Source organism: Accipiter gentilis, chromosome 19, assembly GCF_929443795.1.
Source record: "Accipiter gentilis chromosome 19, bAccGen1.1, whole genome shotgun sequence".
Taxonomy (NCBI): Eukaryota; Metazoa; Chordata; class Aves; order Accipitriformes; family Accipitridae; genus Astur; species Astur gentilis.
This window is the reverse complement of record NC_064898.1, coordinates 4,385,252-4,400,230: the sequence shown is the minus strand read 5'-3', so window position 1 is coordinate 4,400,230 and position 14,979 is coordinate 4,385,252.

Below are 14,979 nucleotides of genomic sequence, written 5' to 3'. Positions count from 1 at the left end.
GGACCTTCTAGCACTCTTTTCCAGCCAGGCAGCCCTAGCTTCTGCTATAGATCTCCTTAACAGGTCCCCCAGGCACCTTTGCATAATGGCTATATTCTTCCATTGGGGGGGGAAAAAAAAAATAATCCCTACAGAAACTGGTTCTGGAAGTGAAATCAGTGCTAGGAAGGTCTATGAAGACACTTCTCTTGCAGGAGCTGAGCTGACCTCTAGCAGCTACCCCAGTGCGCGGACTGGAGCGGACCCAGAGGTACGCAATGACAAGGGAATTAACGCAGGCAGATCCCCTGGGAGCCGTCTCAGGTCTTTCCCATCACACCTTGCTCCATACCTGCGGTGAGACTGGTATATCTGCAAACAGATCACACTGGGTGCAACTCCCAGTAATGTTCCTGGGCGTCTGCAGCGGGGATGGCACAGAGCCCATTACACTGGATTATTGCCACGCAGGGATTTCCCGCACCAGGAAAATCCCCGGCTGCCCAAAACTTCTGGTTTCCCACCTGGAGAAGCAGAAGACCTGCCTATGGTGATGATAATTTCTGCTCCTGGGGAAAGCAAAGGCTACAGAAACCCACAAATGGTAGGAATAGACCTAGTTTCTATCAGAAACTTGTTCTGATTAAGGCTTTCCCTACCAAAGACGGTGCCTGCTTCTGACACGGAGACAGTCCACTGCTCCCTTCCCAAAAAGAGAGGCAAGCGGCCACACAGCTCAGCTTGCATCCCTCACGTGCAACCCCACACGTGCAACCCCGAGCGTGCTTGGCGCTCGGTCTCCTGGACGTGGCAGAGGGCTCATCCTGAAGTGCCAGAGAGCTGATGGCAAGAACCTCCTTTGGGAGGGCTGCTGAAAAGAAGACATGAGCACAGGGACATAAAGACCCTTCCATTTCTGTCCATGGACTACAGCCATGGCTCACAAGGGGTCTTACGGCTCCTGTTCCACCCCGTGGCTCCCATCCCACCCAGCCCCCTCTGCAGGTCAGCAAAAGTGGTGAGGAGACCCAAGGTCTCTTTCCCCTGCAAAGAGGTGGGCAGGAAGAGCCAACTTTGGCTTGCATCAAAATACTCATCATTTTCAGATGCGATACGCTGAATATTTTGTACCAAAGTTTGAAGCCGTTGATCGGCCAGTGGGGAGGCACGAAGGATACAAAAGAAGAGAATGGAGCAGAGCTCTCGGCAAGCTGTTGTAGATTAGAAAGGAGGCAGGTAGGAACAGAGATTAATCAAGAGCTTAAAAGAGTTATTCGGGAGAAACAAGGGCTTTAAGTGATGTTTGAGTATGGGAAAGAAATCAGTATCCGTGGTTTCCATTGGTGTTCGGAGTGCTAAAAGCAGAAGTGGTTGCTGGAGTCTGAACAGGAATCTGAGCCTGAGCTCTCAGCTTCCTCCCAAATTGGATGAGAAACTATTCACTTGATTTACAGGCTCACTGGCAGAAGAGGACTTATTTTATAGAATTTTGGGCTTTTTTTTGAAACAAATTGCTTTGTGAGTAGTGGAACTAATGGCTCTTGGTTTCCTGTGGGTCTGTGACCCTTGCTTCATCGTTGCCTCCCTTCTCCCCTCTCGTCCTAAAATAAAATAGCTGCAACAAGCCCAACTCTCCCCTCCCTATATGCTCTAAGACTCCTTGTTGAGTCAGGTACGTATATATTGGCTGACCAGCTAATGCATACACGGTCAGCCAGGGTACACACCCTCACTAGCCAGTTGGCTGCTGGCCGCATTTCTCTAATCCAGGTCTCTACCCCTCACCCAGCCTTCAATTTCCCCAAAATTTAGAAAGGAAATCAATAGTTTTGAAACTTCTACCTTTCTGTCCGATGTGAAATCAGGTAAAAATTATTGACGGAGCCAGCCAGACAGATAGAATCTGAGCTAAAAAGGTTCTGTTGTATTGGCTTTGGATGTACATGTAGGACGTCAGTCCAGGTTCTGGAATTCATTTCTCTCTCTCTCTCTCTCCTTTTCAGCTATTTTTAACCTGGATGTGTTCTGCGATTTGTTTCCCACACAGCATTGAAACTGGCACAGCTGAGGGGTGAGTGAGCGGTGGGAGAGGGGAAGGGGAAACCAGGGGATGCTTACGTTGGCGCTGCTGCTGAAAGAAGAGCTCATCAAACGATAGCCTCTCAGATCTGTGTAACGTGGAGTCCCACACCGCCCCAGGAAAAGTTGTGAAGATAAATACATTCACAGTCTTCCAGTGCTCAAATATAGGGCAAAACCAGCTAGAGAAATCAAGGCATCCTGTAAAAAAAATGCACCAGAAACAGCGGCCAAGTTTGAAATGTAACATTTTCTGTCATAGTTCAACATCTCGGTACTGCCCACATTCCCGTGTGTACTTCTCAAGACATCCCCCTGTGTAGGGTCGCCTAAGAAAAATCCTTTTTGTGGCAGCCCAGTCACTGTACAGAGTGCAGATCGACTCACAGGATCATTCTAGAAACCTTTTATCCAAGTTACTAGCCACACAAACCTAGGGCCTGGAAGAACAGAGGTTTTATCTGGAAAATATATAGGAAAAAGCTTCTTGAGCATTAATTTACAAAATGAGACCTTTAATTGCGAAGCATTTCTTTTCTTCAGTTAACTATAGACGATTATAATGTGTGAGATCTGCCTTTTCCCCCTGTGTTCTGTTTAACACTGTTTGTTAGACATGAAAGGAAAAGAGGATTAAAAGGGAGAGATGGTATCGTAAACAGCCCTTCAGGGTAGGTGGGAAAACAACAGTAACTCTCCCAAACAGAACACAGGGATGCCCTTAGGAAAAGGTTTTGAAAGTGTCCTGCATTTGAAAGTTAATGAGTAAATAGATCTCAAACATTACTTTAAAGACTGACAATACCAGCTTTAACATCTCAGGCATGCACCACAACTGAGAAGAGACAAAGGGAATTTTTAATGGGCAATAAATGGACTAATACTTTTGGATGCAAAGCTAAAAGCAGGTTAGTTCTGATGGGATGTGGGTTTGTTCTGTAATTCCTGACACAGCGGCTTTGCTGTATTGGGTTTGTTTGCCTTTTACACTGTCTTTTGATGAGGCACCACTTTTTCCTTTAAAAAGGAAAAAAAAGGTGGTCTTAGTAAATAATCCTCCTTTGAGCTACAGTAAATCCACCGGGTATAGAGTTTGCTGGTTTGGGGGGGGGTTGTGTAGGCACATGCCGGACCATCTCCCCGCTGTCCTGCGATACCTTACTTCACACCTAGCTCAGGTCGCTTGGTCATCTCTGCCCTTGCGAGATCACCTTGCATCGATGTCCCCACGCTGGTGAGAGGCTGGCAGACAGGCAGCAGCATCCCTTTCTACCAGCACAGACACCGTTAGCCTTGCTGCAGGCGTGCCCTCGTGTCCCGTGGGTCCCAGCCAAGGTCCCGGACTTGACATCTCTCTTTGGATCCGTCCCGTACTCTCCCAGACTGTTGCACTTCAGATAACTCTTGGTTACTGCGTTCCTGGACGTCAGGCATTTTGGAGGAAAGCTGGTTTTATCTAGAGTTTTTGTACAGCCTCCTGACACTCGGGGTCCTCTGCACGTGGCTGTCATGAGCATTCCCTAGCTGCGGTGGCTTCCACAAGCGTAGCTGTGCCTTTGAGGCCACAGAAGGAGCCCCAGCAGCAATTCCCAAAAGCAGGGCTCCCTTTCCTTCGACCAGAGCTGCCTCAAGGCATAGACGAAGTCACCTCCTGAGATGGCAGACTGCCTATTTTGCTTATGCCCAGAAAGACAAAAATGGATGTTTCTGATGTAAACAGCTCCTCTGTGCCTACTGCCCTCGGCTGAAGGGAAGATGCCCAGCCCTTTGCCTATTCCCAGCAGTGCACGGAGGGCAGAAAGAGCCACTACACGGGGAGGCGGAAAGGGAAAAGAAGAGATCTTGCTGGGGAAGAGGCTTGGGAAGGATGTGTAGGTTGGAACGGAAATCTTCTGTTAAGGGAATTGGCATCAAGCAAGGGTTGGGAGAGGCGTGGAAGGAGAGAAACAGACAGACAATCCTTGCTTCCAGCCAAATTCCAAAGCTATCAAAATCTCTGTACATCTGGGTATGCCTTTACCTGCCTAGAATCACTCAAAACCCCACTGCTGTCCTCCAGAGCCTTTACCCACCCACGGTCCCCAAAACCACACCACCTATTCCCAACTGACTCTCGCTTATCCTCACACCTCAGAAATGCATGGGCCTCTTCACAAACCTTCTTCTTACCCCCCCCCCCCCCATTTCTCCCAAAACTCCTCTGCCATTACCACAACATTGAGACAGGCCTGCCTATGCCAGCGTAAGTTGCCAGCCTAAAAAAAGGCGACAGAATCAGCTCCCTAAGCTTTAGATGCCCAGACACGAGGCAGCACGTGCCAGGCTTTGACAGAACGCATTAATAGCACCTCCACCCCCTTATCACAGCTGCTTTCTGGCTCACTTACCCTTTTCCTAAGAGTCAGCCACCACCTTCCAGTGCTTTCTCAGTTGATAAAAAACCCACTTAGTTTCACTCTTCTGCTCCGTCACTATGTTCTACCTCTTCCAGAGCAACTAAAATCCCAGTCTGCTCACACCTTCATGCCAGACCCAGCCTCTCAGAGCTATGGGTTGTACTACTTCTTGGAAACCTCCCATCCTTCTCCCTGCACCCAACCTCTTGCCATGCAACGTCCCAACCTAGCGCAGCATCTGCCTGCTCTGCAGGAGAGCTGCTTGTGCTCCTGCCTGGATCACTTGACTCCCTGTCCCTGCAAGCTTGAATACTTCAACAGCTGGAGACAGGGACAGGTTTGGCTCCTTTGTGTCCTCTTCTTCCCTTCTCGGGGCATTTTTCAGTACATTCCCAGTCTCCTCCTTCTCATTAGCTTCTGGGTTAGTCTTCCTTGAGCTTATCCCTATCTGAGTGACAGGCTGCCAAACAGGCACATAACCTTTCACTTGACTTCCACCAGGGAATGCAGCTTTGAGCTGGCAAGAGTGTGACTGAGGCCAGTTCTCCTGCCCCGTCAGTGATGACACCGTGTTGGGGTCAGCTCTGCTGTGCCTTCTCGTTACCCTGTGGAAGTTACCACCAGCAAAAATGCTAGCTTTATAGTATCCAAAAGTAATAACTGTGTTTAGCCCACCTTTCGTACACAGATACATACCTACCTACATACATATACAGACATATAGACATTGGGTCTACTGAATCCCGTCCAATTTCTGGCATCCTTCCGAGCAACTGGAGCATGAAAGCACAGAAGGAAGAGGATACCGAGCTGCTCTCTGTGTTTATGAGTGAGGGAAACTGCTTGCACCAGTGGCTGTGTTCTTTGGTGCAGACCCAACCCCGGGCACTCAGAGGACACAGCCAACTGGCACAAGGCTCTAGCCAAGCTCGTTGTGACCCTCTTTGGACAAAACTCAAGAGTTCAGCTTTCTTCTGGCTGATAAAGTCGGTATTGTGAAGAAACCAGAAATACTAGTCCTGCTCAAGAGCTGTGCTGCGCCCCAGGCGAGAATATGAACACAGGCTTCTCCCTCTAAATAAAAAAGTGAAACAATCAGGTATTCTCAATGCAGCCTCAGGTGGAAGGCCCTTCTCTTCTCGCGGGGGTATATACAGTGTGTGGCTCCAAGGGCGACGATGTGAGACTGGGGACAGGCGGAGCAAGGGAACATAAACCCATCCGGATAAAGGATTTGCTCATGCTGCAGAACTAAAGAGGAGTTTCAGCACCATGCCCTCCCTAGGTGAAAGCTGGGTCATCTCGATGCCTTGTTGGATTTGTCTCGCCGAGAACAGCATCGCATTCAGCGCAAGGTGAAACACAGGGGAGAGGAACTGCATGGGCAGGTGTATGCAGACAAGCAGATGGAAAAGGTGGGTGCTCCGATACTGCGAAGACAAGTATTGAAGAAAGAGGGAAAGTTCAAAGAGGGCTAGAAAAAAAAACCCCAAAATTCTCCTTACCATGCCTGAGATTGAATGAATATAGAGCAAGGGGAGGTCTGGGACTTTTCAATGGGAGGAGGAAGTTCCTCAAGCTAAAAACTGTGCTCCCATTTCCCATCCTCATCCACTGCCCAAAGACTCATGGCAAACAGCAATATCAAGCGTGAAACACTGACCTTAGTGGATTATCAGTTTAGCAACGCCCAAATTCAAGCAAATGCCAAATCCCATCGCAGCCCAGGGGATGGCCGGCTCCCCTGCTTGTTTCCTGCTCCGTGTGTGCCTTGCCTCACGCTAAACATGGATTTATTCTTCAGAAAAAGACACATGAACTAAACAAAATGATCCTGTTACCAGCCCTGAGAAACCACACTCTGACATCCCGTCCCTTCAGTCCCCTCACTGCAGCGCGGGGTGTAAGTCATCGTTCCGAGTGCAGGTGTCAAACTCGGATAAAAAGCTCCCAGGACTCCAGTAAGTGTACTGACTGGATCTCCACTGACTATAATGGGCAAGCTGCACACCAGGACTCACCGACACCTCCCCAAAACCCTGTGGATGCATAGTCAAGAGACCAAAAGCCAGACCTATAACGTGCTACAGAAAAATAACAGGCGTTGCGAGTGTCTCACGTCCTGCCATAGCAGGGACTGTTTGGCAGGTATTTGAGAGTGAACACATCTAGACCCCTAACTCTATTCCTGTCCAAAACTGGTGTGTATTTTTCCTTGGACAGTGCCCAATCTGCAGAGTTAGTGTTTTCCACACAAAAATGCCTGGTTGGTAAACTTCCAAGAAGTTCTATTTTTGATTCAATGAAGAATGGCAGCTTTCCATGGAACGAACTTTTCTTTCCTTCTTTCCTCCTTTCTCCCCCCCCCCCCCCCCCCCAAAAAAAGTAAGATTGCTAAAAATCCATAAATTTTCATTTGAAATGCTAGCCAGGAGCCCCATAGATGTCAGAGTTCAATTGTTCTGTTCTGCGGGAAGCTGGATGGTTTCTTTACTAATCCTTTTTTACCCTGAAAAAATACCGGGGGGAGGAGGGGGTATCCCCCCATCTTTACCTTTTCATTGAACTGTTTTTCCCTCCTCTTGAAGAGAGTGCAGCAGAGGCTCTGCCATAGAGTTCGGAAAACTCTGGCGTTTTTTAACACTATGCTGCTGCTCCTGAGGCCATAATGGTCACTTGTGGCCATAAAGGATGAGAAGCAGAGTCGCAGCTGTGGAGAAACCGCTGGAATCCCCCACTCCATGGTCAAAATAAAGATCTGCTGAGGTGCGATCGCCTCAGAGCAGCAGATACACACAGATCTTGCAGAAGATTCTCCTGTATCCAGGTTCACCTACTTCTGCATACGAGTTGTCCCACAGCCTGCAGACCATGTCCTAAATAGCTAAAATTTGCAGGAGCATGCCACCTCCTTACCAGCTCCCACGTTCTGGTACATTTCTCTACTTTTTTTTGTCCCATTCTGTGTCTCCAGAGTCCTCGGCGAGCAAGAACTGAGCTTCTTCCAAGCTGTAATGATCCTCACTTGTTCACTCTCCCACAAACAGAATGGCTTTGGCCAACAGCCAGGGCTGCAGTAAGGGCCGGTCACATACACGGGCAGTTTAAAAAGCACCTCAGCTTTGGGAAATCCTGCTGGGCTGTAAAAGCTGCCCACAAACCCAAATCATATCAAGCGAGGCCTGTCTGATAATTCTTTGGCACGAACCTCAAACTCGCTGAATTGCTTTTCCATACAAAGTATTTCCAGGTGGGTTATTAGGTCCTGTATCCCCTCAGTCTTGTATCCTCTTGCGGTTGAAAAAGGCATTCCTTAGAACAAGCTATTTTTAAAAGGAAAACAAATACTCTCCTTTACGGTGCTGGCTCCTCTAAAGCAGAAGGATCCTTTGCAAGACACAAACTGTTCCTGCCGAGTAGTGCAGGGGGCTTATCTCCCCACACTGCCCGTGCCCGTACAGGACTTTCAACTGGGGAGATAATTTGTATTTTCACAAGGAGATTGATGCTGGTACGACTACCGGTGTGAACAGTTATGCTAGTACGAAGGTGCCATACTCCGTTAAATTTAGTTTCCCTTCCTGTATCTTTTTAGCAGCATCACTGCAGCCGCATTTGAGTCTGTGCTGCTCTCATTGTACCAGAGGAGTTAAAAGGAACGAGCTGAGCCGAGCGTGTCCCATATGAGGAGGCAGGAGCCCGGTCCCACGCAGCTCTTCCAGCTTCGGGTACACACACTTAACGCCGTTTGACACGTGTGCACACAAGATTAACCAGTAAAGCTTAGCTTTGCCAGGAAAAGCCGCATTTACACAAGGACCTCATGGTGTAAGACAGCAAAGCTTGGATTGCTTTCTGTCTGGGAGGGCTGGTTTGCTGTACTCCCTGCGAGGAAAGAGGCAGGTAGACCGTTGGTTGACTTTTCTGTCATTTTGGCCCGTTGCAATCATCTATGTCTAATGTGAACAGGATTATTGCAAATGGACCCCAAGTGTATGACCCGCAGACCTATAACTAGATATTGCGTGAGAGAAGTGAGTAAAGGTAAAATAGGGGTGTTGAAAATTGTCAAAACAACGAAGTAGTTTGTTGCTTGATTTGAGTCTTTGGGGTCTCTGCCACCACAGAAAAGAGGTGGAGACAGAACGGTCCGAAACCCAGAGGTTTCTGTGAGTTAAACCAAACTGTTTCACTTTGAGACACTTTCAGACAACACGGTTTTGACGTGTGTCTTTTTGGAAAAAAGTCACCAACTGTGACCAGTAAAATCCGACCAGGCAGCAAGTGATCTGGTTTTGACGCAGAGCTGCCGGGGAGACCTCCCTCCCCGGGAAGCCCTGCCTCACCGCGGGATGCGGGATGCTCACGCCGGCCAGGATTTCTTTCCTACCACCGCTGGGAAGAGGTCGGTGTGGATGGGAGCCCCGACCTGCACCGGCGCATTGGAATGACTCAGGTTGCCGGTCACCCCGCACAGCCTTCCTCCCAGCGTCCCTCCCCGGGGCCGCAACCTCGACACCTCCCACTCCTGATACCGTCATCTTTTTCCCCAAAGACAGCCCTGCCGAGCACCGCTGCCTGCCGTTCACGGTTGTGCCGGGCACCGGAGCCAAAGCTCCTGCCCTCAGCCGGCTCCGGCTCGGTTCAATCATGAGACTTGGTGAGACAGTGTCAAAGCTGGTCTGGGCTGCAGAACAACCCGGGGTCTGTGAGTCCTGGAAAATCTGCGGCATTCCCAGCCCTGGCAGAGCCCGGTGCTTTTGAGGGAGAGCAGAAATAAGGCAGGAGCTGTTGCAAAGACGTTATTTTTCCTCCCACTGAGTAGTAGAGAGCCCCACCCAAGTTTCACTGCTCACTCCCACTTTATATTAAAAAACAAACAAAACAAAACCAAACCGAAAAAAATCAACATTTGCTACTGTTTGTTGCCCTTGCTGCCGTGTGACCCAGGCATGTGATTAAGCTGTTGATACTTGGTCTTTTTATAGGATCAAATTCATAGCTGCTGTAGAAGCCTGCGTAACTTGTCAGAGCAATTCTCTACCCTGGCAAGTTACACAAGCTGAGGAGCTTCTCCCTGCCCCAGGGTATCCTACCTATCTCTGCTTTCTCCCTTCATGCACGGCTCCTCCTCTCTGTCCTTTTGCAAAGGCATCGGCTGTACTCATTTTTAGGAAAACAAGCAGAATTCCTCTTAGCTGCACCATGGAGCTTGGTGAGAGGCCCCCCGGGATGAGGCAGTAGTTTCTTCCAGCCTTTCTTCCCATTGGAAGTGTTGCTTAAATAAAAGGGAAGGATAAGCCTCCACTCAAAAAAAAAAAAAAAAGGGGGGAAATAAAAGACAGGGTTTGCCAACTTGCAGCGTGCTCTGTGTTTGATTTCGGCTTGCAGCCTGCCTGTGCAGATCTGTTTAGTCATGTTGCGTGGCTGGACTGGATGGGGCTGTTTGCTTCAGGACTGGTATTTGCTTCCAGCTCTCCTGAACCATCAGATGTTACCCGTGCTGGGGAGCCACCGTGTTGTATCGAGGCCCCTTCCCTCCTCGGCGAGCAGAAACTCCGGAGGATGAAGGTGGCCGTGCAAAGCCTTTGTAGGAAAGTAGCAAGGGGACACCCTTTTACTGAAGGAGTAGAAATAACCGTGGCTTTACTTGCAGTGTCTGTCTTGGACCGATGTGCGCTGCGTTGGGCCAAGTCCCGGCTGTTTCTCAGGTCTCAATAGTTCTGTGAACGATGGATGGGGCCCCTCTTTCGGTGTCTGCCCCTGCTACAAGAGAAGGGGCAAGCCTGTGAGATACCTTCGCAATCCTCCGCTGCTGGAGTTGGCCGGGGACGAGGCCAGCACCTGATCTCAGACGAAGTCTTGAAGATGCTGGAGCCCAGCCACAGCTCCATGGTTACACAGAGGCATGAACGGGAACCAGTGCTGCCCTGTTTGTCCTCAGCAGGCCAGCAAGGAAGCAGAGGAGGTGTGAAATGCCCCTGTTTACCTTGGTGGGAATTACTGGTTACCACCTCCGTGCCTCATTGAGGCAAAAGGAAAGACACAGTGTCAATGTTACTGATCTCCCCAGTTTGCCCCAAATCTGCCTCTGGTTCCAAGTGATGCAACATGCACCCTTCCCGGGATTTGACTTTAATTACAAACGAACTTTTTGTTCACAGTAGTAGGTGCCAGCCTTTCTTAGGGGCTTTCATTGCTGTCGTGGTTTAACCTCAGCCAGCAGCTAAGCACCACGCAGCTGCTCGCTCACTCCCCCCCACCCCGTGGGATGGGGAGAGAATTGGGAAAAAAAGGTAAAACTCGTGGGTTAAGAACAGTTAAATAGAACAGAAATGAAGAAACTAGTAATGATAATAATAGCAATAATAAAATGACAATAATAATAATAATAAAAAAAGGATTGGAATATACAAAATAAGTAATGCACGATGCAATTACTCACCGCTCACCGACCGATGCCCAGTTAGTTCCCGAGCAGCAGTCTGTGCCCCCCCCTCCCAGTTCCCCCCCAGTTTATATACTGGGCATGACATCACATGGTATGGAATGTCCTTTTGGCCAGTTGGGGTCAGCTGTCCTGGCTGTGTCCCCTCCCGACTTCTTGTGCCCCTCCAGCCTTCTTGCTGGCTGGGCAGGAGGAGCTGAAAAATCCTTGACTTAGTCTAAACACTGAAACAACTGAAAACATCAGTGCGTTATCAGCATTTTTCTCATGCTAAATCCAAAACATAACACTATACCGGCTACTAGAAAGAAAACTAACCCTGTCCCAGCCAAAACAAGGACGACTGCTCCCGCAGTCGTTGCTGGCAGCCTGGGGTGGCCCCTCCACTCTTTCTCCAGCGCTCACCGCTATCAGCTCGCTGGGGGGGCTTGTACCCACCGACACCCCCACGCTGCGGAGACACGACGCGGTTTTTGAAGCGGGGATCGGGCGTGAGTAAGTGTTGTACAACGGTTGTGATCTCTATCGTCTCCCCTGTACAGAAAATGTCTCTCTGCCCATCCAAGGCCACTCTGCGGAAAGCAAGATGCTCACCTTGGCCGTATAACAAGGATACAAACTGTCGTCGTGCTCTCCCACTGCCGTGCGGCTTTAGCTGGGTTGTTAAGCTATGTATTTCTCACTGGAAATAAACACACTATTTCCCTGTAGGTGGTTTGTTTTGTTTCTGTCAGACATAAAGCCTGGAGGCAACAGTGGACAAAGTGCTTGCTTTTCCTCTTCCCCGGAGTTTCCCCTGTTCTGTACTTTGCCACTCTATCTTCCCTCTTCTTAGAAAGGGAAATCTTTGGTCATAACAATTTATCATCGCCTCTTTTCATACTGCCTGGATTTGTATAAGAAAGTCACAGACTCTAAAACTCATTGCAAACTCCTTCAGTTCCCCCCGTTCTTTGTAAAAAAAAAAAAGTAGCGTTAGTGCTTTTCTGTTTTAAAAAAAAAACAAACAGAAATTATATTTGGAAAACCCACACTGCTTTTAATGGTAGTTCAAAACGTCAGAACCAGCAAATTTTAGGCTTCTTATTTCAGTGCTTAAGTAGGAAATCAGAGAATCATAGAATTGTTTGGGTTGGAAGAGACCTTCAAAGTCCACAACCCCCCTGCTGTGGGCAGGGACGTCTGTCACTGCATCATCCGACCTGACTTTGAACGTTTCCAGTGATGGGGAATCCACAACTTCTCTGGGCAACCTGTCCCAGTGTTGGGGTGCCAGTCAGCACACATCACACACTCAAAATACATCTGTTTCTAGCTTGTTTAGTTTTGCCGTATTCTGGCCCTTTTGCTCATGGCCTGTATGAGGACCTGGTTTCTTCTCTGGGCTCCAGAGCTCTCTCTTATGGCCCATTTTTTGGAAATTCCTTCTTCTATCCCGAGGATCTCAGGGAGCTCATGCCCGGTTTGCATCAGAGCTCTTGTGTCTCTGACACAGGTAAGGGTCCCTGTGCCTCATTGGTTTCTTCACAGGAGCCTGTGATTTTATTTTTTTTTAATCTTATTCCCATGGTCAGAGACGGTTCTGGTTTGCCAGATCACCAAAATGCCAGCATGGAGATGCCAGTTATCCATATATCCCTAAGTAAACAGCTGGATAGGGTTCAGTACGTGGTATTCACAGGTAGCCAGTATTATTCTTTGGTTTTCTCAGATCACTCATCTTTTTCCTTAGTGATACCAGCAAGAAACACATTTATGATGGCAGGTATATATATGAATAATAGGCCTTCATTTTTCCAAATTTCAACTTAAATGTTGTCTACTTCTTACATTGCAACAAAAAAAAAAATCTAAAATATTTTCAGAAGTCTGTAATTTTCTGAGAAACTCTATTAAATAATTTTCAGTTCCTCCCTTTTCTCCCTGCCAGTATTCTCTGGCAGGCGGGTGTTTTTTTCTGGCGGGGGACACACAGACATGTCTGTTTTCTTCTTAGCCTGCAAGGCCTATAAACCAGGGATTGCCCCTGTACTTGTACAGCTACTGAGAGCAGAAGGCTGAACTTCTTCACAAAAACCAGTTCAGCTGATTTCATTCTCCCGAAGCAACATCCACTCACAAAAAAGAGAGAGGAGTATTTTTGCCGCTCTCACATCTCTCATATTTCCCCGTGAAAAGTTAGAAGTTACGCAGGCTTCTAAGCTAGCAAAGGGAGAAGTGCCGAAGACGCTCTTCGGTCGTCGTCACGATTAACCTGAAGCTGTTAGCCAGAGCTGCATTTCACTAGCCCAGAGCTTTGCCGTGCAGGAGGCTTTAGCTGGAGCGAGGGGTGCTGCTTTAGAGACAAGCTTCCAGTCTCCAAACAGCAAGTCTGTTGCAATAACTCTGTTGATCAAATAGAATTTCTGTTCACAGTGCAGAGCCAAAAACAGTTTTTGATTGCAGCCTTGAGGGGTATTTCTTGGCTCATGGTCGATGTTTTAAGCAATGTGTAGCTCTACAAGTCACTACCAATGTTTGAAATCTCTTCCTTCTTCTTGTTATCCTCGGAGATGTGGAATGAAGACTATTTACCTTCCCCTCATAGTTCATTATGATTATTAAGCCATAGGAATGAGGACATGTGCATGAGAGTTGGATGTAGCAGGCCTGCTCCGGCTGTGTCAACATTATTTTCCAAAGAAGAGAGTATATTCAGAAATATGGCCAAGTTTTCCTTTTATCGCTTGCTTCTCCTAACTGTTTTTGTGTACAAAGATTTCAAGATTTCACAATGCCATGTTATATATGCACTGTTTGCTGAAGCAGTAACACGAGGCTTCTCATTGCCACATTACCAAGGCACTTAAACAAGTCCCTTCATTAATTTGTTGCCTGACACCTTCAGATTCCAGTGTCTGGTCTCACCTCTGCTTGCTATCTCAGCTGCCTTCCCCGCCACAGGATTTAAAACTATTTTAGTTGTCCCACCTGCCCCTCGGGCCCTACCAGCTCCTTTAAAATGGATCCTCAGGCCATCTCTGTGAAGTGAGGAGTGACCGAGGTCCACTCGGTCCACTCGGATGGAGTGGTGTAAGACCTTGCAGATGTGTCCACAGCAGCTGTTTTCGGCTGGTATCACCACGTGCTGCTGTGCAGTGCCATGCAGAGGTGCTAATGAGAGTTGGAAGGGGACTATATATTTGCATTAAGACTGGGTTACGTGGCAGCAAAAGAGCAAAGCTCGTTTAGCCAGGCTTTGACCGACCTGGCTACGCTGAACCTAGCCCCGGGGGCAGCTTGGACTCTGCAGGCCACCTTCACTTGGCGCGGTGTAGGTATGTCCTGAAGTCCTTCGTGGCTTTCGAGCTATACAGTTTGGCCCTGTTTTCAAAACAGAGTTTTTTACTTGAGACTTCCACACACTTACAGTGACGTTCAGGCTCCTCCATGCCAAAATCTCTTTGCAAAATGCAAGTTAGCGGTTATTAATCACCGGAGGCAGTTGTCACATCTGAGGTCTGCAAGTGTTGGTTCTTTTAGTCCCTTTTTCAGAGGATGGGGAGATGGCAGTGGTGAAGACACTGCTGTTAAAGGCAGTGGGAACAGAGAGCTCAAGCTGCAATGGGTGCAGAGCACGAACTGTCTTCTTTTTCCCAGATCCTTTGAAATTTAGACTTGGCAGGTCACTGTGGAGGAACATGCCCACCCGATACATTTGTTCTTGAGGTGGAGAGGATTGAAAGTTCTTAGGCTATTCATCTGCCTCATTTCATAAGCACTACATCCACCCTTAAATATAAATGAGAGGTCTGCATAGCCTGTACACTTTCATGCTGTACAAGTTCCTTCCTGAAGAGCTTGATTTTTCTTACTCTGAAGAATGTGCTTTTTTACTGGACACATCAGTTTGCACCTTCTCCCCGTTGTACATATCCTTTATCCTCTGCTTCCAGGTCACTGTGACACTACATTGGAGTCTGCAGGAGCAGGGACTCTCTCATGACTTGTTCATGTAGCACCTACAAAAATGAGGTTTTAATCTAAACACACATCCCTAGTACATAATATGCAATAAATTGGCATAATGAAAATGGA